We start from the raw sequence: 27,887 nt of genomic DNA, 5'->3' as shown, positions 1-27,887 counted from the left end.
ACTAAGATATTAACTAGTTTCTTTTAATATAATTTATAATAAATTTTTAAAAAAGTACAACTGTATTTCGAAGTAAATCATTAGTTTAATACAAGTGTTTATGTTTACTTTCTGAAGTTGCAAAAGTTTACAAATTTTAACTCAAAAATTCAAAAAAAGGTGTTTAATATTTCATTGCCAGCCTTAAGTAATGACAAAGTTTTTAATTTAAAAGTTGAAAAGATGACGTTTTAAGATTTATAATCTAAAACAACACTTTTCATTAATGTAAATTTAATTAGTTACATTCTTATAATGAGAGCTATTACTTCAATGATTTTCTTTTAATCTTAAGAAAAAACTGAAAACCTTCAAAATTAAACCAGTTTTTACAAAATTTACTTTCAAGCTGGTTAATCAGTGACTAAAATGTATAAAAATATTTTAAATATGTACTGGTTGTATTGTTTATTAACAAAAAACTAATAAAAGGCAGATAAGAAATCAAAACATAGTCAACACTCATGGATTAAATAAAATAAAGTTTAAGAAACAAAATTTTTTATTTTAGTTTTGCTTATGATACATAACAAACTGTGTGTGTAATTTACTATCAATAAAATTTCGATTCAAAAGTTGCATCTCATAATTTTGATTATTACTGGTAACATAAAAAAACTTAAATTTCTTTGATGTATCCAACTTATTTACTAAATGTACTTAATAGCGTGATTAAATTAAGTAGTGATGTTGAAAATGTTTTCTTCAAAATTTGTAATACTAATAAATTGTGCATACAAAACATGAGTTACAACCTCAAGCAGCATATAATTTTTACATCAAAGTACAACATTGAACATCAAATGAAATAATCTGTTTTGTGTTTAAATAAATTTATCATAGATTTAAGTATAATGACCTTTTAACTAAAAAAAAAATATGATCGATAACATTTAAATCTTATGACAGTTGGTTATGTTATTTTTTATTTAATTTTATCGCTTAATTCACGTTTTTGATATTATAACTATTAACACGATGTGTTATGTGGTAAATAATTTAGCTTAATAGTCGCGTGGAAACATTTTATTGTATTTAGTTGGCACGGCTATTAACACTTTTAAAACTTAAAAAATCGAAGTAAAAATAGTTTTACTATCAAATGGAGTATCAGTATATTTTTGTTTTCATAATGTTAAGAACAATTTATATTAAAAATAAGCTAAACGTTTTTAGACTAGAATTTACTTTTTGTATACAAAAAGTTAATAAATATAAAAATATAATTTCTGTCAATCTTTTTCATTTGCTAAATTGCTATATAATGATATAAATGCACTTTTAAAGATATTTTAGCTTAATAGTCGCTTGGCAATACTTTTTGTATTACGTTGCTACGGCTTTTAAGATTAATAAGCTCATAGATGAAACAAAAGAATGTAAACTATCAAATGGCAAATATTTTTTTTTAAGTTTAAAATCTATTATTGTCAAGATGACTTAGACTTAAGATTATTTAAAGTTAGCATCAAATAAACAATCAAAGTTTTTTATGTTGTAAGTCGTTATCTAATTATATATATGAAAATTGTACGTATAAGAATATGTACATATGTAACGTGTTATTAACTGTACGAAATATATTTGAAATTTATTTTGAACAACTTTAGTATAGAGATATTATGTTAAAATTTTAACCTAATATTTTATAATTATATTTAAAACAATTTTTTTAGTGAGTCACAGAAACCGAGCTTTTACTAAAAATTTATATTTGAACAACCAAGTTAAATTTAAAAATGCTTTGAATTTTGAGAGTTTTTTGTGGTGAAATTACTAAAAACAAATGATCAAGTTATTGTTAAAATGATTAAATTTTCAAAACTTTTCTTCAGTTAGTTTTTTCATCATTTTAATTGCTAATTTATAAACAGAATTAAATTAAATAAAAACATGAATTTTTTTGTTTTTTTAAGCTTTTGAGCTTGCAATCAATGCTAATCGAAACAAAAATAAAACTAAATACGCAAATATATGGAAATGGAAAGATAGCCCTATTAACAATATGTTAGCTTAAATTTCGTCGTTAATTTTAATTTAAAAATCCAATTCTTATAACTTAGTATAACTACGTCACAAATTTTTTTTTTTTTTAAAATACTTAAGTTGCAAGTGCGATTTAGATACAATAAAAATTCTTCTGACAATAAAATTAACAAATTAAAAGGCAACATAAATTGTTATAAGTTTATTTGATAAGAAACAGTACAACGATAAAAATAATCGAAATAACACAACAATATAAAAGAAATAACGTTCTTGTAAAACTCATAAGTTTGTATTTATTGTATTGTAATTAAAAAAAATACCGTAGAATAATTATGTTTAAGGTTTCATTGCTGAATTAGTATAAAAATGTTGCAAATAAAAAGATGATGATTAGAATACTTATTTAAATGCCACAAAGAAATAACCAAATGAAATATATTGTTATATCAATTATTTTTGAATTAGAAGTTTTGCACTTGATAAAACTTAGATAATATTTCTTTCTAGGCTTAATACTGTATTTAATTTGAGGTTTAAAAGATAAACTTCTGTATAAAGGTTTCAAAAGAAAGCACTGTAAGCAATAAATACGAAAGCAAAAAAAATATGTCCTTTAAAAATATTGGACTAAACAATAAAAGTTTGGAATGTGTAAAAGTTATGATCAGTTCAAAAAATATAAAAGTTTTAGTTGAGATTAAAACAAAAATTAAACTTTTTGAACCTCGATTAGTTTATATTTATTTATATAAAAGTGTTGTAAATTTAAGTTATCAATATTTATGAATTAAAGGTATATCTGTAAAAACATCAATTAGCTTTACATAACTAGTCATGTTGATACAAATGGCTGCTAAGTTTCTAAAATTGTGTTTATAATTGAAGTCTTAAAATAAAACAAAAAAAAATTACCTATACTTATATTTAGTTCTTTTATTCTTGTATTTTATAGCTTTCTAAAACGAGAATGTTTAAAAGTAATGAAAAATGTTATAAAATTCATAATTGGGCAGTGATTAAGCTGTTCTTTTAAATTTAAAACTGGTGAAATTTTAATCGACTGACAATGTTATTTTACTAGTTTTATATACATATATATAAACTAAGTAACTTACAATAAACGTATAACAATGCTAATGACTTATAATTGGCTTGCTTTAAAAAACTTCTCTACTTCATCTATAAATCATTTTAAACAACTTTTTATTTTCTACATCGCTTCATGGTTACTACTACCGGTTGCTGATTGATTTAGTTTGAGCTTTTTGACAAGTTCCGCAGCAGTTTTTACCGAAATAAGTGTGTGAACACTGGTTGTTTTTTGGTACGAGGTAACACCATTTAAAGTTGTCCACACACTTGTCTGAAATAAAATAAACAAGTTTAGAAAACAGTATATTTATTTCTAAAACTTAAATATGTACTAGGTATTTTTTAAGATTTAGTTGATAGTATTTAAGTATCATTTACTTATACGAGCAAAATCAACTAAATAACTAAGTTTATCTATTTTTTTGGACTGATCATAAATTTAACGACAATTAAAAGAAAGAAAGCTTCAATCGTTGCGTCATAACCACGATATAACCTCTTTCGAGATTTGATTAAACAATTTCATCACGCTAAGTTCAAACGTTAACGAGCTTAATACTCAAATCGAAAATATTAAAATCCCACTTTTGTTATCGGCAGGACATTTGTTGGTGTTGCAGGTTTTTCGAATAACCGGTTTTTGCCCGGGTCGGCATTTAATCGAGGGTCGACCGAATAACAGACATCTTACAATTCGCATTTGGTATCCACCACCACAAGTTACTGAACACTGAAAAAAAAATATTTCAGTTAGCAGGAATAATTTCTAACACTTAAACAAATGTTTGGTCATGAATATTTTTTTCAGATAATAATCTAATTTAGTAGTTTCTATTTGTTTTATATTCAAAATTATAGTAAAAAAAAGGTAAAAAATAGTAAATTTTAAGTCTTAAAAAAGTAGTAAACTACATTACAACTGGTTTTTAAAAGATAAAAAACTTATTTATAGTAGTTATTCTGCTGAATATAAGCAAATAATACTTTATTAATCTAACCTGTTGCCAATTGCCAGTGATCCAGCTTGCTCCAGTGAGACCTATTTTTAGAGCTGATTCTCTCTCATTCACCTCAATCCGTCTCAATCTTTCACTCGTCGTCCCTGACAGTGGTGGTTGTTGGAGTGGTTGTCATGGCAACGGTTGTCAGGCAACTTCGTACCAAACAAATGGCTGTCCTGTCGGCTTTCCAGTCGGTAGGCTTTTTGATTCGCTTGCATCGTTTGGAGCGGACGTGATAGATCTTGCCGCTTCTCGACTTGTAAGTACATTTCAGTTGCCTTCTTTTAATGCCCTCACTGCAAGATTCGAACACTGGAAAAAATTGAAACATGTAAAAATGAGCTGACAGTGTAACTGAATAATTCTAAATACAACAGGAAAAACTGTCATTCAACAACTTTTTCATCCCTTTTCAAAAATCGTTGCAGTAAAATTTAACTGCAAGCCAGAAACATAAGTAGTCATTGTTTGATTTTTGCGGTTACCAAATGTAAACACGAAACTAAAGGATTTGTTTTAAGAGCTTGGGGTTACGTAATGTTTATATAAGTAAACAGTCTTTTTACAAGCTAGTAAAAATTTATGCTCTCTTTTACTTTGATAAAATATTTTATTTAAATGTAAACTAAACAGAACTGTTTTCGAAGCAACAGAAAGTTAATTAAGGATTTAGCTTTCTACGTATAATAAATAACTTAAACATTAAAGATTTTAATCTGAAAAAGACAGCATACTAAAACATTTTTACTAACTTGTCCCCATGGTGTCCACTGCCAAGTAAATTTTTTTATTCTGCACTTTCTAATAAGACAGTTCTGTCTGCTGATTTGTTTAGTGTTAGTGCATTTGATGCTTCTCAGTGTCTGAAGTTCTGATTGACAGAAAACAATTCCATGTTGGTAACCTTGCCCACAACGTCGAGAACACTGTTGGTTTATTTTTGTTAAACTTTATTTAAACTATTTTAAAGGTAAAAATTTAATAACAAGTTTGTTTTGACAGTAACTGTTAAAATAACAAAAATATCAGTTAGTGAGGCTTATATATTTTTTTTGTAAATGACGAAACAACTTTTTTTTCTTTTGTTTTAAATTTGATATGTAATAAAATGAATAAGTTTTCACCAATACTGATTGGAAAAGATTAATTTTTAAAGTTTTAATTAGTTACTAAATAAAAAATGACAATTATATAAATTTAGGTTTTATGAGAATTAACAACTAAATATTAAATAAAAGTATGAAGTAAAATATATAGAACTAGGTTTTAAATAGGAAGTGATTAATTTCGTTAATAATATAAAGACTTGTTATGAAAAACAAATCTTTTTAGGAAATAATTTAAAAAGGGCACTAAAACAGAATTAATCCAATCAATTTTACCGAGATCACAGATAGACATGTTGTTAAAAGTTTTATAAAAATAAGTTAAAACACCCAAGAATATAAAAAACACTTCCTTTTAACAACGATTAATTTTGACAGACATCTTTAAATTTGTACACTTGTAAACTTTTAAAACATAAATACTGTAAAAAGTAAATGACAAAATAACTTGTTTTTTACTTATTTATTTCACAAAATTAACAGGTGGTTTTAAAATACGTGACTAGTTAAGAAGTTAACTACATAGCATAGATCTTATTTACCTTGACCAAGTTTTCAATTTTTATATATACTAAAATAGATAGTTTTCAAACGTTTATTTAATGAAAACTTATTATTTCTAATGTAGTTTAAAATTCAAAATTTTGAACAACGGCATATTATTTTGCGTTTAAGTTAATTAAATTCAGTTAAAGCTTGTTTTTTTAATATAAGTTTGAGTATATCAATACAATTAATTATTACAAAAACTAATTTATTTTCAATAAGTTTATAGATTTTACAAACTTTAGACCATGGGCCGGTGTGCCATTGGGGAGGACAAATTATGTCAGAGTAGCATTGTTGCGTCGTTGCAAGTTTTGATGACGTCACGCATTCGTAATTGGGAAACAAAAGATCCCCGGATGCAGTTAATGACATGCACTTGACCTGCCTCGATTTTATGCCGCCCCCGCAACTTCTACTGCATTCACCCCGATCATCCGACACCCATCTGGATAAATTTAAATAAATGTGTTATGTTTATTTAATGGACAAGTACTATTTATTTTCAACAAAAAGAGCTTATACTTATAGATAAAAAGATAGATAAAAAGAGCTTATATTTATATATAGATATATTTATTTATATATTTCAAACAATAAAATTTAAAACCGTAGTTTTAAAGTTATTTTTGCAACTATAAAAAAATTAAACTGTTAGGTACGTGAAAATAAAGGGTCTACACATAAAAACATATTTAAACTTAAAAAAAAAACAAATTTCAAACCTTGTTGGGCATTTTTCAATATTACAACGCCTTGTAATAACAATTGGTTTATTTGATGATTTGCAGTAATATTCAGATACTGTTTGTTCTTTTTGTGTAACTCCTTTTAATATTTGTCTCCTCAAACAACTTACTTGTAAAGTTTGTGATCCTTAAAATAACCTTATCATTGTACATCAAATTTTATAAAAAAGTTTGTTATAGATTTAACCATAAAATCAGAAGTTTTTATTGAATTTTCATCAAAGTAAAAAGAATACAGTCGAAACTGGTTTGAACATATAAATTATAAAAACTAGTGTTGTTATTGTTCCACGATTTTAAATGAGCATTAATTTCAGAAATTTAACAGTCAATAACAAACTCCAATAATAAAGTCTTTGTACCTGAATACTAAATCGATAAAAGGCAAATGGAATAGCAATACATATATACTTTGTAAACGATAAGTTACAGTAAACGACAAGCGCTTAAACGTTGTGACGTAATAATCTATTCTAGAATTACAACCGGTGTACTTCATAGAATAGAATGTTTGTATCAATAAGCAATATGTTGCACTTGTTTTTTACATACGTTTGAAGTTTTTTAACATAAAATAGCTACTTTTGTACCTCTTAAATTATTTAATACCTACTGAAGGTCTCTTAAGACATAATGTGAAACTAATGTCTAGTTTTTAGCTAATATACTCAAAACATTTTCAGGAAATATGATTTCAAACAACTGTATAGCCTGGAAACCTTTAAGTTAAAAAGTTTTTTTTTTACTCTCGCTAAATTGATTTATCAATACATAACTTTATTAAACAAAGCAATTTAGCTCTCATCTTAAATACACAGAGGCCAAAAATTAGTATAAAATCATACTATGATCATTATTTTTTAAAAAATCAACGGCTTGTTAAAATGTCCTTTTGGTTTTATACTTACTATTTTAGATTTAAAGGAATCATTAAGAACTATTTCAAACCTCCAGCACAAGATTTAGTGCATTCTGAATACTTTTTACTCCAAACATATTTTTCTTCTGGAGCGACCAGCTCATGTTCGAAAACAACCAATATTCTTGGTTTTGGGTAATTTTGTTTTCTTGTTGTATACGTCCAAGTTATACCCGGATTATCAGTTACTACTAAAACCTGTAAAACAGTTTGATAAATTAAAATACATGAATTGAATTTCAATTTGTAATTATACTTTATATTCTTGACAGTATAAATTTAGCAGATTTCTGTAAACAAGTTAGAAAAAAAATTAAACCTCGATTATCAAGTCTTGATCTATCTGGCCTTCGGTTGATAGAGATTCGGTTTATACGGTATCCGGTTGTATACCCATTCACTTCCGGCAAATATTCGATATCTTTGCATATTAACTGCACAGTTTCCATTGAGAAAATATCTTGAAACATATCAAAATTAAAATGGTATGTCAAATAAACGAAAACTAAAAATTATTTTGAGTATTTTTTGTCTTATTACTTTAGTATTTACAATAGATGTTAAAATTGTTTTGTTTACTTTATAGTTTATTGTTAATAAGTGTAAAATATATACATCAAACTTTGTTGCAGCTAAAACTAAAGCTTTATGAAAAAATAAATTTAGCTGTAAAACATAAAAGTAAAAGTTCAACAATTTCTCACTTAGTATTTCTTGTGTTTGTATTTTTCACTGCAATATAGCTGTGAGTGCAGCATTTATTTTCTTTTATTTCAATTTTTCGCGTACCGGCTGGAATGTGAACAACTCTGTAGTACCTTGCATTCATTGTTAAATGTGAGAAAATAATTAGAAAACAATTGTACTACAAATTCCAAAGATTTTCAAAGCGAGCATTGCCGGCTGATGTTACATAACCTTTTGTTATTAAATTTAAGTGTTATTTTATTTTGATATATGACTTGCTTGCCGATACTAAACTATTGTTAATGTGCTCTTAACTGGGTTAAAACTAAACACAAGAGCAGATCTATTGCTATATTTTCAAACAGTAATTAAATAGTTTGTTTCATGCAAAAATAAAAACTATTCAAGTGTTTGAATTTTGCATTTAAACTTTTAGGTTTAGGAATAGACTTTTTATGGTTTAATTAAAATTTGATCGTATAATTTTTTTTTTGGAATATTGTTAAAAAAATACTTTTGTATTTTCTAAAAACTAATCAAACAAACCGCTATTAACGACTTTTCTATTGTAAACACCATTTATTGTTTGGCATGTAGAATTGTCACCATTACAAACCCCACATGCGTCTATTGTCGCGTTTGAATTTATTTTATTGTCACATCCTAATCTCTGTTAAAAAAACAATTTATAATCTATTAAGTAATAAAAATAAAAATAGAAAATGAAACAAAAAAAAATAAACTAGTTATCTTTTGTACTACAACTTAGTAAGTTCATTAAACCATTCTACCCTAATCCAATTAAAAGTATAAAAGTGGTTTTAACCAGATAATTAATTTTCAATTAGGCATAAAATTTCGGAACTCATCTTTTTTATTTTGAAACAAATTTGGTGTAAAAATTAAATATTTTAATTTACCGAAACTTTGAAGTTACTATTATTAGATATGTAACCTTTAAAATGATCTGACTATTTTCAGTATAAAATTTGATTGAATATTAGAAATGTAAAAATAAACTAAATCTCCTTTAACAAACTACTTTTAAATTTTAAAAACATTTACAGAAAGGTAAAAAGCATGGTTTAAAATATATTTACTTTCTTTTTATCTTGATACTTTAAACTACTTAAATAAATTTAAACAAATGACTTTTAGAAAACAAATTAAATTGACCATGCATTTACCCTAAATACATAACATATTTTTATCTTCAGTACAAGGTGTCCCATCTATAACTTGATCTGCCAACATATCGAAAAATCCGAATCCTTCAGCTTTACATAACAATTCACATTGTCCTCGACCTAAAGATAAAATTTGTATCTGTTTTGTTTTAACTATTTAGAGGAAACTTAAAAAGTTATTGAGCTACTTAGTTAAGATTAAGTACAAAAACTTTAGAACTGTATTATTTCAAAAGTAATAATATGTATTTAAGAAAGTCTCATAAGATTCTCATAAACTTAAAGTAAATGTTTTAGTTGTTTTTGTTTTATAATACTTTTATACACTTTTTGCTAACCAAAAGTTAAATTTGGAAGTAAAAGATGTCATAAACTTAAAGTGAATGTTATTATTATATTTTATTATATAAATACTATTAACTTATTTTAACTAACCAAAAGTAGTGAATTTAGTGAAAGGTACCCATTTGTAATAAGATCTTCTGTAAGGTTTTGAATCAAAATTTGAACATTGCTGCTCTCTGAATGTCTTTGTTGAAGGCTCACAATTCTAAATTTTAAAAAATTATTAATCTAATAAATAAAATAACTCCTTACAATATCCTATATTTTCAAGAATATAAAATCAAAACCTGTAAATAGAAACTCGGCAATTAGAAAAAAAAATACCTCTGGATTGCAAATTTCGTACTGTTTGTCTTCGCCATTACAGGGAATTCCCCCAAATCGAGGCTTGGGGCTGTCACACCGCCGAACTCTCCATCGGACACCGCGGCCACAAGTCCTCGAACAAGATGACCAATTATCAAATTTGCTCCACCCTCCGTTAATTCTACTCGGGACTTCCCCTAATGTGACACACTCTCCTCGTCTGTACCACTGTTATAAAAAAAAATTACTGAAAAATAAAACATGTTTCTTTATTAAAAGTTGTTGATAACTTAATGTATTTTTTAACTTTGCTAGTTCTTTTACTTGAATTACAAAAAAATATTGAATAATAAAAAAAAAACAATGTAGATAAAAATTCAGATGGATTAATTCAGAATAGCATGTTATATCTAAACTTTAAAATAGAGTGCATTTGATTAATTATAATATATATATATATATTAAATAAAGTTGTTATTTAAACTTAAACACCTTCTACTGAGCCACACTTGAAGGGCTTTTAAATAATTTAACCTTTATGTTTAACAAAGTGCTTTTTATTTTAAGTTTAGCTGGCTTAAGATAAAAGAGGTCTAGTCTTATGAAACACGTGTACCAGTATTTTTGAAATCTTATTTTTCTAATAAATTATATATTTATATAAACTACTAACAAGATAATGTCCACATTTAGTACCTTCTGCAGCTGGCATATATTTTGTTTCACAAATTTCTCCCCTCCCACACCATAAAGTCTTACATATTCCTTTCTAAAAAAAATTACTGATCTATAAGATTGAGTAGGTAAGTGTACATTTATATACATATATATATGGTAAAATGTGTAGTATGGTTTGCAGAAAATATGAACATTGTGAATATCGTTCTTTTAAAGTTTAACATTTTTTTATATTGTGTAAATTTTTTTATTAAGATTAGTTTAGATTATGTATTTAATAAACAGCAAATAAAGTCTTACGTTAACTTGTAATGCTGCTTAACTAATTCTTAGCAAAAAAAGAACAAATTGAAAGTAAACTATAATATCAAGTATCAACTTAGTTTAAAAAGCTGTGTAAATATTGTACATCTACAAAGACTTGCCGGCTTTATTGTTTGTTTTTCATTAGTTGGCAAGTTATAAGCAGTTAACAATTCTCTCTTTTATCAATTACAAACATGCTTTGCTGGTAATTAAGTTTGTTTTAATATGAAAGTGCTGATAAAACTGACTTAATATTTGTTTTAACCATTTTTATAGGTCGGTAAATGTTAAGCTCTGGTTTAATCCAGGATGTATATTTTATTGTAAACGTTTTCAGCTGCAGTATTTAAGTTTAACTATTTTTACATTAAAAGCAATTAGCGATTAAAATTAATCAGCTGCAATTAAATTACTGTTTTTACGATCTATAACGGCTTTAATTACTGTGTTAAAATATCTTCAAAACCAGCTAATTACATACGGTGGCATAAAAACAACAACATTTTATATTTAAAAGAGTTGCAAAACAAGTAAATTTGTATCTTATTAGGCTAGCGCGTGCAAAAACTTTAAAAAAATTAACTTTAATACTTTTATATTAAATTACAAAATATTTTTAATTAGCTACCTTCGCAGCTTTCTGAAATAATGAAATTTTGAGAACGTATGTATTAAGCTTGGTTCTACAAAGAATTTTTTATAAGTGTTTATACTTTTTGCTTGTTTTTATCTGTAAACTAATGTACATACGTTATATAGCTTCTCAAAGAAGCATGTAAAATATTGACAAGTTAAATTAATTTTACGCTCGCTTGTCTGTTTTGTAACACCTTTTAAAGGCTTAGTAATTTAAATTTTAAGTTTTGTAATATGTTTTGAAGTATTTTAATTGACTTGTTACGTTCAAAATAGCGGAAGCATAGATAAAGATAATAAAGAAATCAAGTTATTTTGCTTAAAGTTAACTACGAAGCTCACCTGTTTTTATCATAGTTTAATTTTACTTTTTAAAGATATTTTTACTTGAACTAACAAGTCCATGTTTGTATTTATGGTTGCAAATTTGTGTTTTATTGCCAAACTGCCATCTACACTGTTCTTCAGCCGAATAAGTTTGTCCCGGTTGCTGTGACGGATAATCAAAATCAGAAGTTAGTTCTGATGGAATGTCGTTCATACAATAGCTGTCTGAACTCCTGAAAAAGTACTGAATATATAAAAATAAATTAGAAGATTTTTTTTACCTTTAAACAAGTGATGTAATTTTATCTTTAATAGGATTTTTTAAACTATACTGTTATGAAGAATTTGAATTATTTACTTGAGGAAGTCTTTTAATGACTCTCTGCTGCATTGGGACCAGGTAAATACCCCATTTAGAGAATTTAATGTAGGTGACATGATGTTTCCTTCACTCAAATTACACGTATTACTTTCACCATCATGTCTCATTCCAAGACTGTATTAATTAAAAAGTAAAATTATATTTATTTCCATTAATAAAATTACTATTTTCTACTATTTACAACAATATACAACACCTACCTATGTCCAGTTTCATGAGCGACAGTAAAAGCAAGTCCAAGACCAATGCCCTCGTTAATTGTGCAACTTTCTTTTCTACGACACATACCCCCTATTTGTGCAAGACCTGATAATGAAAACAGTAAATACTAAAAAAGTTTAACAGAATACAGTACTAATTTTTTAATGTATGTAGTTATGTATCAGTAGTGTAAGTTACATATGTTGTTTAATTTTTAATTTTATAATTTATAAAAGTTTAAAAAATGTAATTTTATAAATATTTACAGAAATTAATAACCTAATGTTGAACATGGTTTGTTCTTGTTAACACAAATATCAATTCCTGTGAGTAAAATTGAATGATCAGCTTTTCTACTGCCAATTTTATCTTGTTGTTTATGTTGCCATTCACAAAAATTAAGCAATGATGTATCAGCCCTGTGGCTTAATTCCAATTCCTTAAATATTAATTTAAAGTAAAAAATACTTACATAAAATTACTTAAAAATAATTAAGTATTAATATAAATTATTAAAAACTTTGCATGTATTTTAAAAACCTATTACAAATACTAACTGAATCATCTTCCAGTAAAACAATTCCAATGATAATGACGTTAACATCATTTTCTAACGAAGGATCAGAATATAAACTTGATACCTAAAATATTTTTTGACAGTTTATTTAAATAAAAAAATCAGTAAAAGTCAAATGATTTAAAACAAGTCAAGCTAAAAAAGTGTGAAGAAATACTTTAAAGCTTATTATATGTATTTTTAACACACTAATATTTAACCATAAGTAATAAAAACTTTTTAAACGTTTATTTTCACGAAAAACATTAATTGTCTTTCAAGGAATTTAGTAATTTTATAATTGAATGTTTACCGGTAAATAATGTTCCAGATGTTTTATTAGCAACATTGTGTAGTTTAAATTCTTTTAGCACCATAAACATCGAAACCTACAAACCTAATTACAAGTCCAAATTTTTAACTAGGTTAAAACATTAAAGAATTTTTAACGAATTATATCCGCCTTATGATGGGTTATAAAATTTAAAAACACCTATCAATGTGCTAACTATACTAATGAAAAACTTTAATTACAACAAAGACACTAAATATTATCCAGTTTTAACTAGTTTCTAGTACTTTATGAAACGGTAAAATCGTAATATGTTTACCAAGGATTATTTGACTTTTTAGTTTTTGTAATGTCTGTTTTTAGTTTAATGCAATTAAAGTTAGTATAATTTCTTATTTTTTTATCTGCACTTTATGTTTCTGGCGCTACAATTCAGTAGATAAGCGCATTAGTTACCTTAATTTTACGTATTACTATTGCTAGTATTTCTAATAAAAATAGATGCCAAACTTATGATTCCTTTTAAGAGCTTTTTTTATCTCATTTATAACTAGCTTGAACAAAATAGTTAAGCATTGTAATTTACAGCGAAGTACATAGTTTGCGGTTAGATATTAATTAAATAAAGAGTAAAAATTTTCTAGTGAAAAAAGCAATTAGGGTCTAATTTTTGAAAATATACTAGGAAACTTTAAAGAGAAACATGATTTAATCTTTAAAAATTAAAAACATACTATTTTTTAAAGTTTTATTTATTTTTGTAATAAAATTTATACAGTTTATACGATAAAGTATAATAACGATAAAAAATAAGCTAACAACTTATATGTGATTGCATAGAAAGACTTGTTACTATTCTAACCATGTTCATAATAGTTAGTATGTAGATTGTAGTACTCCTTTCATCATTTTTATGTTTTTCAATAAACTTTTTATCAGCGACCACCAAAGTTTCAATTCTCTTTTTAACTCTTCTCTCATCTCTCTCATAATGACTCGACCTTTCTCTTGAAATTGACCTGCGAAATCTTCTTTCTGCTTCAATTCTCTCTTCTTTTTCATGTTGATCTTCCTGTGAAGAAATATGAATTTCACCGTTTGACAGGATAGTCAGTGTCTTGTTTTCTAAATTTTCACTGATTTCTACTGGATCTGTTGTAAAATGAAACGCGTTGTTTATTGGTACAGTTTGACTTAACTTAATTATTTTTCATAAACAGTCAAAAAGGCAAAATAACTCCTAGTTGATCTAGAAAGCTGAGTTAAAGTAATTAATAAGCATATTTTTTAGTAACAATTACTATAAGCTTTCTATACTTATGTAGATGTCTTCAGATTTAAATTTTACTTATTTTACAAATAAACTACTTTTTAAAACAACTAAAACAGAAGTTTTCGTGCAAGTCTACGGAGAAACAAGTAGCTTTATTTTATAAAAATTTATTGTTGTAACTTTATAAAAAAAAATCGAACTAAATTCAGACCTGTTTTATTTTACGGCTGATTAACTCAATTATTTTTTATTGACTTTGAAAACAAACCACAAATTTGTTAGTTCATATGTTTAATATGTTTCATGTTGATTTAGTACTTTTTTAAAAGTTAAACATTAAACCATAAAAATAGACATACTTGATAACTCGCTTGAGTGAAAACTAAACAATATAATATAAATATATAGAAAACAACTATTAAAGTTAAATATTTATAGGGTCTTAAGTTTTTCTAGTTTAATTTCCAAAAAAAAACATTCGAACAACCGTAAACTTATATAGTTATTATTGGAAACAACTTTTTTATTGTAATGATATCAAAAATAACAATATTGTATTATTTCAACATTACTATAGAATTTGATTTGATACCACAAACAACTTAGCTCAGTAAATTCGACTTATCATTGTTTAGAATAGAAACGTTATTTTCTCTTCATTTGCTCAAATAAACTACTAATGCCAAGTTCACAATTAACAATAGAAAAATGCTTGTTGGGTCGTTTACGACACTTGAGACCCCTTGGTTTTTGTTGTTTATGTTCCAAAAACTCCTACTCACATGAAATTGTATAAACAAGTATTCTTAATAACAACAAATACACAAACGACTTTATGCTTTACTAGACAGAAGTACATAAAACACAATTGTAACAATGGAATTTGGAAAATTTCTGATAATGGAGTATTTTGTACAAATTGTTAAGTTTTATTGTAAAATACTTTTAGTGGTAAACTTTTAAAATTATTAAGTGATAAAAATGTCAAATAGGTTAAAAAGTAGCTTGTTAAAGATTTCTATGTAGCTTCAGTATCAAGTCATTGATTTTTCCAAAAAATTTAAAGCTTTTCGTAACTAGAAGGAGAAATCTAAAAACAAATTTTACAATTTATAACTCTAACTAAAATCATGCACGAACTTATGGCCAGCAATTTCTGTTTGTGGTGACTTTATTTCAGATCATATTTATTCAAAACTTATACTTTGGAAGGATATTTGTCGGTAATTTAGATAAAAATCAATTAAAGGGTTTTTAATTAACCACAACACTAAAAGCACGCCGACTTTTCCACAAAAATGTTTTAGTTTTGACGTCATAAACTCACGTCTTCTGCCCTTGCCACGGTACTGTATTTTTTATTCTTTTTTACCTCCTTGATGTTGATGCACGTGATTGTGACGTTTCCATCTTATGACGTTCTTTGTTGCTTATATGGCTATCGTTTATCGGTTCTATAATGATGTCATCATCGTTTGTTCGCATAAAGCCCGTCTGTAAAAGTTAGTTTATGTTGTTAAAGTTTGATGAACTGATCAAACTCATATACTAATTACATGAACAATTTTTTAAATACAAACAGATATTATTAACACAAAAGCTAACGAAATAAACACTTAACTTTTTAAACAAAAACTTTTTCTAGCAAATCTAGAAATAATAAGTGTTTTTTTATTTTCAAAAAATAAATTGTTTTGTGGAGTTTTTTGTTTATTACAAAGTTGTGTCGAATGACAATTATAAAAGCACTCATCTGCTGTCACAATTGCAGCATTTGTACGTCATAATAGTTGTAAAATGAGCTCCAGACGACAATTGTACTTGTTGAAAAATTGTATGTAACTTTACTACCAACTTAAATCAAAGCACAAACTTTTATTTACTAACTGTAAAGCGTTTTTAATGGTAACTTTTTACTTTCTCTTCACACGTTAGAAATTTTCATGTTATAAAGTTATCCAAAATTCTTTTACCATTTAAAAAACTTAATAAATGCTGTCATTATAAATATTAAAATATAATTTTTTTTATACTTATATTGACGTTGTAAATTTCAACTTAAGTGTACTTATTTTGTACTTATTTTAATTATGATTTGTAAGACTAAATTTGAATAAATCTTTTCATGTTAATATTTGATTTTTAATAACTTTTGTAAAGTTAATTCCTTTAAAGTATGTTTTATTGATAAAAGTAATTTAAGTCAGTTTTTGGATGTTTATATCAAAAGTTGTTTAAATTTAATTAAATTAGATCTTTATACTTTTTTGTACGCTTTATTTACCGACAAATGACAATTGTACTTAAGCTTACTAACTACTTGACCTCATACGTAAATACATATTATTTCACACGCTACTTATAAATAATGACTTTAAAAAAAATAATATGCTATAAACAACAAGTACTACACCAGCTTCTATACTAAAAAAAAGGTGAAATATAGACTGATTACGAACTTAATAAAACAATGAGTGTACATAAAAAAATGCAACAGTATTAGAAGGTTATAATAAAAAGAAGAAGTAATTAAAAACAGTACGGTCAGTTACACATTTTTTGAAAATAACCACTTTTTGTCCTTAAAATCATTCAATTATTGAAGCTGACCAATCTTAAGAGTTCAACCACGTAATACTAATTAACAAACGAGAACATGTGATGTTTATGAAAAAAAAAAGACCAAATATGTAATCATAAGGAATCTAAAACTTAATAATTTACTATTGAATAAATTGAAAACAAAAGCAATATGTTTTCAACGTCGGCATCTTCAAACTGAAGCTGAATGGAAATATTTCTACCGGTTTTTTTGTAAGATATTTAATAGCATAACGGTTTTGTTGTATTGTTAATTTCGTAGCGTTGATAACTACTTGCGAATTAACTACTAAGTGTAGTTAATTCTTACTAAGTGTTCGGAAATTTTAAAAGCTGTAGCCTTAACAGTGGCTTGATTAATAATATGTGATTGATGCAATAAAGTTGCTTTTTGGAGTTAAAATATGTTTTGTATACATTTAATAACAACCAAAAACCACAAAGAAACAATTATCTACTTTCTCGCAGACAGATAGTCATCTGTTAAACACAAGATTACTTAATTTTGTTCAATATCTTTTTCATTAAATTAACTAAAACAACTATTTCAAAAAATTGAAAATTAAAAAATAATAATTGTACTGTTTTTTTAATAGTAATTCTCAATTACATAAATGTTAGTTATTTTTTTTAAAACAGTTACTAGAATTTGTTTTCCACATTACTGTCTACATCAAAGGAAATTCTTTATAATTATGCGAAGTGGTTTAAAATTTTACATTCTTACATCATAACACTTCTTTAAATCAAAGGTAATTTGTCAATTAATAAAACCTTATGATTGTCAAATAGCTAATAGTTATTTATTAGACTTAAGCAATTACAACAACTTAAAAAATTTATGATTTTAAACAAGTTTAAGTTTATTGATTCTCATTGAAAATTTTTCACTTGTTATAAAAAAAGTTATAAAACCTATAAGTTGTTTTAAGTTGATAACGCTTTAAGTGGTTCAATTTATCTTACATTTATAGTTTACAATAAAACCAAGCAAACTTATAAAACTTTGAAATTTATGTTATACTTTTTCGGCCAGTTTAAAACAGCTTAACCTTTTTTCCCCATTTAAAACAGTTAGGTCAGTAAGGTTCATACACGCACACCTTTAAAATCATAAAATATAAAAATTAAATTTATGTAACAAACTGTTTTTTTAATACCTATTTTCTCACCTTACAACTACTTAACAATATTTCAACAGTAATTGTTTAGTTACTTATAGGTTTAATGTTTTTAATAAAAACCACAACAATCAAGTTGTAAGTTTTGAATATCAAACATGTAAGTTCTTGGAAATGAAACGGCAAAATTTTTCTGTATGCTAAAATCGTGATAACGAACAGAGTTAATTTAATTAAGCTCTGAAAACTTGTTACCATTATGTCATAGTTAAATCGGCGAAATTGAATACCTTCGGCAAAAAAATTAAACTTTTTATAAACCAGAAATTCAAACCATTATCAAAATTTAATCTAATTAAATATAATCTAGTTTTCTAAATGTCACACAAACATTTTTGCTGTGTTTTTTGAACATTTTTCTGCACCGGTAAAAACTGAATGAAACTTTCTCTTTATGATTTATTTATTGCAGCATTATTGGTTGCAGCATTCAAGAGATTATTGCAGCAATTTTGCAGCTTTTATGTTTAAATCTATAATTTATAATAATATGTAAAAGTAACTTCCTCTTTTTTTGTTTTATAAAAGTTAGTTATTTTAATTGTAACAAAATAACAATAACAATACCTTAGCAAAAGAAATAAACTAAGTTATTGTTTAATATCTACAATCAAATCAACTAAAGTTTGATATAATTGTTAAATAATATTGCACTGGTTATTTTAACAAATAAAAGTGATACAAATAATAAAGCTAAGTAAACTATTATATACTATTTAATGAATGTATTTATCTATTAAATGTTAAACTAAAACTTTTTTTATTTTGATTGTTTATAAGTTTTAAAATTTAGAGTTAAACAACACATATAAGAAAATTTGTAGGTGTTGATTTAGTTTGAGTTTTTTTTACAATGTTGATTTTATTATATAGTAATGTTAAGGCTATAAATTTTAATTGTATATATATTTTTTTTACAAACTTTGATATTAAAATAAAACAATAAAAGAAATTTATATTTTTTCCTTTAAAACGTAATCTAGCAAAAAAAAAGGATACATAATAAAATTTTGTCTATAGTTTAGTTTAATTAATCTTGGTTAAACAAACCTCAAAAGTATAACTTCAAACAAAATTATTTTGCTGATCTTTTGAAGTGATTACACAAGTAACCAAAAAGCGTGAATATTCTTAGAAAGTTAAACACATGTTTGTATAAAATAACATGTCTTTTTGCTTTCAACATCTATTAGAGTTTATTTTTATTAATTTTATAAAAGTTTTATATTTTTCCCGCGCAATTATTACCGTTCTCTCCAACTGTTCGAGCTCAAACAATACCGACTTTTTTTACTTTTAAAATCTCTCATATCAAGTATCTCGTATATTCTTACTTATACTGCGAATATTTAATTTTAACAAAACAAAAATTTGCGAATTAAAATATATATGGTGTGGCAGTACAACCGTAATTAAAACTTTTGATACTTGTAGTAACAATTTTAATTTTTTTTGCCAAGTTAAACATTATATAAACAATTAAATTATTTGTTATTAAAAACAAGTTAATTAAATCTAAAACTAATGTTTGAATTATATTAAAGTTGATATTTTAAACTATTAAGTAAAAAATGATATTGTAGATGTACTAATCAATATTACTTGATTTTCAAAAAGTTAAAACTTTGTAAGCATATGTTTTAAATTAAATAAAAACTTTTGAATAAACGGTATTACAGAATTAAATTAAACCAAATAAAAGCTCTAATTATGTTCATCAATCTACAAATTATACAACAAAACTTAAAAAGTATTGAAACAATTGTTACACTTATTAAGCCAATGAACTCATGAACTTTAATTGGAAACACATTACATCATATTTAAATATAGAAAGGTTAATAATAAGGAAAGTGTAAAACCATAATTTTGTGGAAAAATGATTTATTTGATTTGCTTTGAGTGATGCATGACTTAAGTAGGAAATAAAACTTAAAGTTTTTGACTTTAAATGCTGATATAACTGATTGATTATTATGAAGGATTATGTATATTGTTCATATTATTTTCACATTTAATTGTTCTTATCCGATATAATCATATTGTGGTATATTTTTATATATTTTATATACAAAAAAACATGAGGAAATGATTTAGTCAAACAATATAAATGTCATTGTTTAATGTTATACATGTAATTAGTTGGTAAGTTTTAGCTTTTTTTAACTTCAGTATGTTTTACTGAGTATGATTTATGAGTTTTACTCAGTATGAAAAACTTTATCTCATGTAATTAATAGAAACATGTTTATGTTAGTTTTCTATATGCAACCATACAATTATTTTCAAAGTGTTGTAAACTAAAAATATTAACTAGTTTCTTTAAATATAATTTATAATAAATTTTAAAAAAAGTACAACTGTATTTCGAAGTAAATCATTAGTTTAATACAAGTGTATACTTTCTGAAGTTGCAAAAGTTTACAAATTTTAACTCAAAAATTCAAAAAAAGGTGTTTAATATTTCATTGCCAGCTTTAAGTAATGACAAAGTTTTTAATTTAAAAGTTGAAAAGATGACGTTTTAAGATTTATAATCTAAAACAACACTTTTCATTAATTGTAAATTTAATCAGTTACATTCTTATAATGAGAGCTATTACTTCAATGATTTTCTTTTTAATCTTAAGAAAAAACTGAAAACCTTCAAAATTAAACCAGTTTTTACAAAATTTACTTTCAAGCTGGTTAATCAGTGACTAAAATGTATAAAAATATTTTAAATATGTACTGGTTGTATTGTTTATTAACAAAAAACTAATAAAAGGCAGATAAGAAATCAAAACATAGTCAACACTCATGGATTAAATAAAACAAAGTTTAAGAAACAAAATTTTTTATTTTAGTTTTGCTTATGATACATAACAAACTGTGTGTGTAATTTACTATCAATAAAATTTTAGTTTAAAATTTGCACCCCATAAGTTCGATTATTACAGGTAACATAAAAAACATAATTTCTTTGATGTATCAAACCTATATACTAAACACGCTTAATAGCGTGATTAAATTAAGTAATGATGTTGAAATTTTTTTCTTCAAAATGTTTAATACTTATAAATTGTGCTTACTAAACATGAATTACAACCTCAAGAAGCATTTAATTTTTACATCAAAGTATAACATTGAACATCAAATGAAGTAATCTGTTTTGTGTTTTAAATATTTTATCATATATTTAAGTGTAATGACCTTTTAACAAATAACAAGTAAAATATGATCGATAATGTTTAAAAACTTATGACAGTTGGTTATGCTGTTTTTTAATTAATTTCATCGTTTAATTTACGTTTCTGATAACAAAACTATTAAATATATCAAAGCTAATAAAAACAAGTTAACAGCAAAAAAAGTTTAATTTTAACTAAGAGTAACATTAATTATATTGTTTAAGTGTTAAGTTGCAAAACTTAGTTACTTGAACTTAAATTTTCTTTATTTTTATTAAAGCAAATAAAGTTTTTTTTTTCATCAAGAATTGATCCGTCAAAACAATTTATATCATAAATTCATTAACATCATTAAATTAATATGTGCTAATTTCATAATAGGTAGTTATATTTATACGAAAAAATGTATGATTTTACGAGTACCTTAAAAGTTTTGAGCAGCAAAAAAATAAGCATTTATACTCAATTGTTCAATTGTTACGATGCCAGAAAATTTTGTAAACTAAAAGTTACTTTTGCTGTAAAAGTAATAATATATAAGCTAAAAATGTTAAACTTCTAAAATAGTTTACATTACTAAATTACTATATAATAATTATTTTACATATGCTAAATTACTCATTAACAGGATATGTTATGTGGTAGATAATTATGCTTAATAGTCGCGAGGAAACATTTTTTGTATTTAGATGCCACGGCTGTTAAGACTTTTAAAGCTTAAAATATCAAAGTAAAAAATGTTTTACTGTCGAATGGAAAATCAGTATATATTTTTCATAATTTTTAGAACAATACTTGTTAACAATAAGCTAAAAATTATTAAACTAAAAATTACTTTTTGTGTTTAAGTAGTATGATGAATATGAAAATTTAATTTCTGTCAATCTTTTACGTATACTAAATTTCTCCATATTTATATAAATGCAGTTTGGTAGATAATTTAGCTTATTAGTTGTGTGGCAATACTTTCCGTATTAAGATGCTACGATTTTTAAGATTTATGATGCTTATATATAAAAACAAAAGAACTTAGACTATTTAATGGCAATTAAATTTATTTTTTTAGTTTTAAAACTTTATTATTGTTAAGATAACGTAGACTTAAGATTTTTTCAAAGTTAGTATCAAATAAACAATCTATAAATTTTTATGTTTTAAGTTGTTATCTAATTACATATATGTAAATTTTACGTTTAAGAATATGTAGATAAATAACGTGTTTTTAACTATGCGAAATATATTTAAAATTTAATTTGAAAAATTTTAGTACGGAGATATTATGTAAAATTTATACCTATTATTTTAAAAATATATTTAAAACAATTTCTTTTTAATGAATCACTAAAACCGAGATTTGAAAATTTATATTTGATAAACCAATATTAAAACCAACAGTATTAAATAAAAGATTGCATTTTTTGTATCTTAAAGCTTTGTAGTTATGAATCAGTTCTCATCAAAAAGAAAAACCAAAACGCAAATATCTGGAAATTGAAAGATAGCCCTATTAACAATACATTAGCTAAATTTCGTCGTTAATATAAGTTTGAAAATCAAATTCTTATAATTTAGTATAACTACGTCACAATTTTTTTTAATAAAAAAAATACTTATGTTGCAACTGGTATTTAAAACAATAAATTTCCTTCTGACAACAGAAACAAAAAATTAAAAATCATTATAAGTTGTTATAAGTTTATTTGATAAGAAACAGTACGACAAAAAAACTAATCGAAATAACAAAACAAAATATAAGAAAACACGTTATTGTAAAACTGATAAGTTTGTATTTATTGTTTTGTAAATTAAAAAAATACTGTAGGATAATTATGTTTAGTTTGAGGTTTCATTGTTAAATTAGTATAAAAATGTTGCAAATAAAAAGATGATGATTAGAATACTTATTCAAACGCTATAAAGAAATAACCAAATGAAAAATATTGTTGTATCAATTATTATTGAATTAGAAGTTTTGCACTTGATGATACTTAGAAAATATTTCTTTCTAGGCTTAATATTGTATTTAATTTGAGGTTTGAAAAATATACTTTTGTATAAAGGTATCAAAAGAAAGCACTGTAAGCAATAAATACGAAAGCAAAGAAAATATGTCCTTTAAAAATATTGGACTAAACAATAAAAGTCTGGAATGTTTAAAAGTTATGATCAGTTTAAAAATATAAAAGTTTTAGTTGAGATTAAAACAAGAAATGAAACTTTTTTTAAACTCTAATAGTTTATACTTATTTAGATAAAAGTGTTTTAAATTTAAGTTATCATTTATATAAATTAAAAGTATATCTGTAAAAAAATTCGATTAGCTTTGCAAAGCTAGTCATATTTATATAAATAAGTGGTAAGTTTGTGTATTAAAAATATAAAAGTTTTTAAAGTTTTATTTATACTTGAAGGCTTAAGATTAAACAAAATAGTTTACCTATACTTATAATTAGTTATTTTGTTCTTGTATTTTATAGCTTTCTAAAACGAAAGTATTTAGAAGTGATGCAAAAACGTCGTAAAATTAATAAATGGGCAGTGATTGAGCTCTTTTTTTAAGTTTAAAAATTGGTAGAATTTTAATCGACTTTTTATGGTATTTTCACTCGTTTTATAGATATAAATAAACTAAGGAATTTACAGTAAACGTATAACGATGCTAATGACTTATAATTGGCTTGCTTTAAAAAACTTCTCTACTTCTTCTATAAATCATTTTTAACAACTTTTTATTTTATACATCGCTTCATGGTTACTACTATCGGTAGCTGATTGATTTAGTTTGAGCTTTTTGACAAGTTTCGCAGCAATTTTTACCGAAATAACTGTGTGAACACTGATTGTTTTTTGGTACAAGGTAACACCATTTGAAATTGTCCACACATTTATCTGAAATAAAATTAACAAGTTGAGACAACAGTAAATTACTTCTAAAGACTAAACTAGATATTTTTTACGATTTAGTTAATAATATTTCAGAATTTTAGACTTAAATGAATAGCATCAACTGAATATCAATTTTTTTTTCTACAGTTGCTGAAAAATTTAAAGATATAAAAAAGGAAGAAAAGCTTCAATTGTTGCGTCATAACCATTTTGTCAAAAATCGTCAAAAGAGTTACGTCAAAACCTTCGGGATTTGATTAAACGAACTCGTCACTTCTAATTATAATAAGCCTAGTACTCAATTTAAAACAAAATATTTGAAATTTCTCACTTTTGTTATCGGAAGGACATTTGTTGGTGTTGCAAGTTTTCCGAATATCCGGTTTTTGCCCGGGTCGGCATTTAATCGACGGTCGACCGAATAACAGACATCTGACAATTCTCATTTGGTATCCGCTACCACAAGTTACTGAACACTGAAATAAATAATAACTTTATTGCACAAAGTAGGAATAATTTCTATCATTAAATCATGGCATTTTCTTAATGTTATTATTTTTATATTGAGGAGTTTCTACTTCTTTTAACTTTGAAATGATTGTAAAAAAATAAAATCTAGCAAATTTAAAGTGTTTAAAAAGTAGTAAACTACATTACAACTGGTTTTTAAAAAGATAAGAAACTTTTTTTAGTAGTTGTTCTTCTTAAAATAATTATATGATACTTAAATATTCCAACCTGTTGCCAATTGCCAGTGATCCAGCTTGCTTCAGTGAGACCTGTTTTTTAAAGCTGATTCTCTCTCATTCACCTCAATCCGTCTCAATCTTTCACTTGTAGTCCTGACAGTGGTGGTTGTTGGAGTGGTTGTCATGGCAACGATTAATGGGCAACTTTTTACTAAACAAATGGCTGTCCTGTCGGCTTTCCAGTCGTTGGGCTTCTTGATTCGCTTGCATCGTTTGGAGCGTACGTGATAGATCTTGCCGCTTCTCGACTTGTAAGTACATTTCAGTTGCCTTCTTTTAATGCCCTCACCGCAAGATTTCGAACACTAGAAAAAATTAAAACATTTTAAAATTAGTTGACAGTGTAACTAAACGATTTTAAATACAAGAGGAAAAAACTGTCATTCAACAACATTTTGCGCCCTTTTTAACAATCGTTGCAGTAAAGTTTTACTGCAAGTCAAAAACATAAGTAGTCATTGTTTGATTTTTGCGGTTACCAAATGTAAACACGAAACAAAAGGATTTGTTTTAAGAGCTTGGGGTTACGAATTGTTTATATAAGTAAACAGTCTTTTTACAAGCTAGTAAAACTTTTTGCTCTCTATTACTTTGATAGAAACTTTCATTGAAATGTAAACTAAACAGAATTCTGTTCGTAACAACCGAAAGTAAATTTAAGATTAAGTTTTCTATGTATAAGAAATTATTTAGGTATTAAACTTTATAGTTTGTGAAAGGCAGCATACTAAAACATTTTTACTTACTTGTCCCCATTGTGTCCACTGCCAAGTAAATTTTTTGATTCTGCATTTTCTAATAAGACAACTCTGTCTGCCGATTGGTTTAGTGTTTGTACATTTGATGCTTCTCAGTGTCTGAAGTTCTGATTGACAGAAAACAGTTCGATGTTGGTATCCTTGCCCGCAACGTCGAGAACACTGTTGGTTTATTATTGATTCACTCTATTTGTACTTTTTAAAAGATAATAATTTTATATCATGTTTGTTTTGACAGTAACTGTTAAAATAACAAAAATATCAGTTAGTGATAATATCAGTTAGTTAGCTTATACTTTTTTTTGTAAATGACGAAACAACTTTTTTTCTTTTGTTTTTAATTTAATATGTAATTAAATAAATAAGTTTTCACCAATACTGATGGAAAAGATTAATTTTTAAAGTTTTAATTAGTTACTAAATAAAAAATGACGATTATATAAATTTAGGTTTTATGAGACTTAACAACTGAATATTGTGTATATGGTGAATAATTAATATCATTTTAGTTATTTATTTAATGACTTGTTATTAAAAACAAATCTTTTTAGGAAATAATTTAAAAAGGGCACTGAAACAGAATTAATCCTATCAATTTTACCGAGACCACAGAATGATATGTTGTTTAAAATTTTATAAAAATAAGTTAAAACACCTAAAAATATAAAAAACACTTCTTTTAACAACGATTAATTTTGACTGACATCTTTCAATTTGTATACTTGTAAACTTTTAATACAAATATAGTATAAAAAGTACAATGACAAAAACAACTTGTTCCTTTTACATATGGTTTCACAAAATTAACAGATGATTTTTCAACACGTGACTAGTTAAGAAATTAATTATTTAACATAGACATTATTTAACTTGACCAAGTTTACAATTATTATATCTACTAAATTAGATGTTTTTAAAATGTTTATTTAATAAAAACTTATTATTTTAGCGTAATTCAAAATTCAAAATTTTAAACAACGGGCTACGTTCTTGCGTTGAAGCTATTTAAGTTCAGTTAAGGCTTGTTACATTAATTTAAGTTTGATTATTAATTAATATAATAAAATCTACAAACTTTAGACCATGGGCCGGTGTGCCATTGGGGAGGACAAATTACGTCAGAGTTGCATTGTTGCGTCGTTGCAGGTTTTGATGACGTCACGCATTCGTAATTGGGAAACAAAAGATCCCCGGATGCAGTTAATGACATGCACTTGATCTGCCTCGATTTTATGCCGCCCCCGCAACTTCTGCTGCATTCACCCCAATCATCCGACACCCACCTGGATAAATTTAAATAAATGTGTTATATTTATTTGATAAACAAGTTATTATTTATTTTCAACGAAAAAAAATTTAAAAGCTTATAATTTTTAATATTAATTTATTTATATATTTCAAACAATAAAATTTAAAACCGTAGTTTTAAAGCTATTTTTGCAACTATAAAAAATAAAACTTTTAAGTATGTAAACAATAAAAGGTCTACGCATAAAAAACATATTTAAACTTAAAAAAACAAATTTCAAACCTTGCTGGACATTTTTCAATGTTACAACGCCTTGTAATAACAATTGGTTTATCGGATGATTTGCAGTAATAGTTAGATACTGTTTGTTCTTTTTGTGTAACTCCTTTTAATATTTGTCTCCTCAAACAACTTACTTGTAGAGTTTGTGATCCTGAAAATAACGTTATTATTGTACATTATTTTTATTAAAAAGTTTAAGATACATTTAATCATAGTTTTCAGCAGTTTTTATTCAATTTTCGTCAAAGCAAAAAGAACAGAATCTATACTAATTTGAAGATATAAACTTTTGAAACTAGTGTTGTTATTGTTCCATAATTTCAAAAAAACGCATTATGCTTAGAAGTTTAACAGTCAATAACAATCTTTAGAAAATAAATTGCTTATACCGGAA

General features: G+C 25.3%; 1 pseudogene; it reads right to left on the bottom strand.

The window, feature by feature from the left end:
• Positions 1-3,260: 3,260 nt before the first annotated feature.
• LOC145846796 (A disintegrin and metalloproteinase with thrombospondin motifs 18-like) lies at positions 3,261-27,172 on the bottom strand (annotated as a pseudogene).
• Positions 27,173-27,887: the final 715 nt, after the last annotated feature.

The sequence above is a fragment of the Thalia democratica genome, unplaced genomic scaffold, assembly GCF_965202585.1.
Source record: "Thalia democratica unplaced genomic scaffold, ktThaDemo2.hap1.1 HAP1_SCAFFOLD_638, whole genome shotgun sequence".
Lineage (NCBI taxonomy): Eukaryota > Metazoa > Chordata > Thaliacea > Salpida > Salpidae > Thalia > Thalia democratica.
The sequence above is the reverse complement of the archived record's forward strand: the minus strand, read 5'-3'. Positions and strand labels throughout refer to the sequence as shown.